Here is a 2,899-nt window from a genome sequence, read left to right as displayed (position 1 = left end):
TTCTACTTGCATTGCCTTTGTACACACTGAAATAAGTAGCTTTACCGTGTTTTTCAGTGTTATAAATCAGAAATCCAGAGGGCAACACAGAACTCCTGCCTGTCCTTCACAAGGAGTTTTTAAAAGGATTCTGGAAGCCACGGATATATGATAAGGAATGCAGTCTTCTTATCACAGTGCAAAGAGCCATGAGACTGCTGCTGTATGTTTATTTAACTTCCATAGTGCTAGACAGAAAACTATATTTTAGGGAAATAAGACAGAAATGATAAGAAGAATATTCTCTAACTTCAAGAATGCTAATATTCACACATTATTTCACAGATGTTAACCAATTACACTAATGAAATTATGTACTGATAGAAGTCTTGGAGATGGCACACTGGAGCACTTACAGGTATCTATCCAAGTAGATGTCTTTAGCCTTTGTTCATTTATAAATAGGATTTGTTTCTATCTCTCAAAATATCAGATAAATCTAATAAATATAAACACAAATGAGGAATATCATAAGAAAAAATACATCATTTTTAAGTTCACAGTTTTTAATGATCGTTTTGGTCATACAACTCAACTCAGTCTTTAATATTTGACATGAGTGTTTGTACATAACATCTCTGAAATCACTGAACACAAAAAAAAGTTTTTGAAAATTCAATCAACACATATTCTTATACAAGCAGGCATGTCTGGACGTGCTCTAAATTGATTCAGAGACTGACTGTCAGTTACTGCCAGTGCTTAATTTAACAAGAAAACATGGTTAGCAAAATGCTAACTCTTAGCTACTTTATTTCTGCTTTCAAGCCCTTTATACCTCAATCATATCAGGATGAAAAAAAATAATAATAATAAACCACAGAATACTTCTTGACTGATACCTCAAAACATCCTCAAAACAGAATGTTCAAGAGCATTAGTTCTTTCATTAGAGCTTTGTGGAGTCATACAAATGGCCAGAAGCCTAAGACTGTGCTTCCAACATCAGCAGGATAAAATGCCATTTTAAAATGTCTATTCTCCTGTCATTCCCACAGCATCTCCATTCACTATTTTATGGGCGTTAGGGAACCTTAACCAGCATCTTCTTTCAGAATCTCTTTATGGACCTATTGTCCATGAAGTTATCATTTCACATGTTTTTGCTCCTTTTTGACCTAACTTGACATTGCCTGCCTCCTCAACTCACTGCACCAATTTCTCAGACTTTACTGTACTCCACAAAACAAAACAAAACAAAACAACATAACAAAACCCTCTTGTCTTTCAAAGCATTCTTCTCTGAGTTTCAGTGCATGCCCTTACTTACAGCATTGTGTAATCTGGTGAACTGCAGTATATTCAAGCACTTCATGTAACACCTTGATCGCTTTGTAAGTATTAGTCATATACTTTCTCAGCATTCTCCTGAAGTCCTAGTATTTGTAGCCACTGACCATCAAGCAGCTTCTCTATCATTCTGATAATTTCATGTGCCTTTGTCTGCACTTAGTCTCTGACTCCTCTATGTTCCTCTTGAGGTGATGAAATCAGAACTGCTAAACACACTCTAACAACAGCAGGTATAACACCCCTTCAAACTAGATTTTTTGAATTCAAACAAACAAACAAAAACAAAAAAAACCAAACCAAACCAAAACAAACAAAACAAAACAAACAAACAAACAAACAAACAAACAGAAACCAGTTAAATGCAGCCCAAGATTTATAGTGTGTCCTGTATTCCTTCCACGAAATTATTTTCCCCCAGAGCACAGTGTAGTCAGGTTTCAAAAACACTTAAGAATGATTAAGGCTTATGTCAATAGAAGAGAAAAAAAAAAAAAATCTTTGCCCTGAAAAAATGAAGAATGACTTCTAATTATGATTTCTCTCATTGACTATAATATGCTAATGATAATTTAGCAGTATGTGCCAAATAGCTATGTGAGTTCATGAATTATGGGGAAAGAAAAGTATTTGTTTCTCCTTGACCAAATTAATCCCTTTTCTTTGTATCAGCAATTAAAAATAAAATCCTAAGGAAACAAATTACACTGCTTTCAGCACTTTGAAAGGTGTTTTTGTTTGAGTCTCCTCCTAATCTGCAGGATAACACCTTATGTAATGATTATAAACAGTGTGAATGGGAAATTGTTTCAGAATACTTGTTTTGCATTTAATTCCTTGTCACTTCAGGAAACCGACAACTATTCCAAAAATTATATTTGACTAAGAGAGTACCAGATTAAATGGATTTTTTTTCTCTGTATTATAATTTTATGAATCATCTTTCAGCTTCATACTCTCTCTAGCTCTTTGTTTAAATCTAGAACTGAAGAAATGTGAGAATAGTTATTGTCTCTAAGTACTTCTAACATTTTTGTCTGCTCCATTCAGCTGGCTTATTTTTTAATATTTTCAGAAATGGTTTTGAGACATTTCTTCTTGCATCAGGATAATAGAAAGAGATAATATACATATATGCTTTCATCCTCTGGTTCACCATGTTTCAGGAACAGTTATATTCAATATTATTATTTTTTCTGAGCTTTATCATTTTCAGATTCTTGTTATTGTCTTCTTTGAGGCTTGCAAAGGAATGCCTGTTTCACAAAAATATAGCAATTACAGTTTTCCTACAGATTATTCATATGTGTAGGTTTCACTAAAGTGGATTTAAAATGTGTTTTTACTTCTATCAGGCAGTCATTTCCTAACAGGTTGTCTGCCAGGTTATGACCTAATAATAAATTTAACACAAGAGTAATCCTTTCATTTTTATAGGAGTGAGTGTGAAGGAATGCACTTGATAAAACACAGATATGCTCATCTTTTTTAAGTAGTAATTATTGAACACGTTTGCAATTACGTTTGTTTTCTCCTTCAATTTTACAGTCAAAGTGTTGTGAAAGGGAAT

The sequence above is a fragment of the Excalfactoria chinensis genome, chromosome Z (assembly GCF_039878825.1).
Source record: "Excalfactoria chinensis isolate bCotChi1 chromosome Z, bCotChi1.hap2, whole genome shotgun sequence".
NCBI classification, from domain to species: domain Eukaryota; kingdom Metazoa; phylum Chordata; class Aves; order Galliformes; family Phasianidae; genus Excalfactoria; species Excalfactoria chinensis.
The sequence above is the reverse complement of the archived record's forward strand: the minus strand, read 5'-3'. Positions refer to the sequence as shown.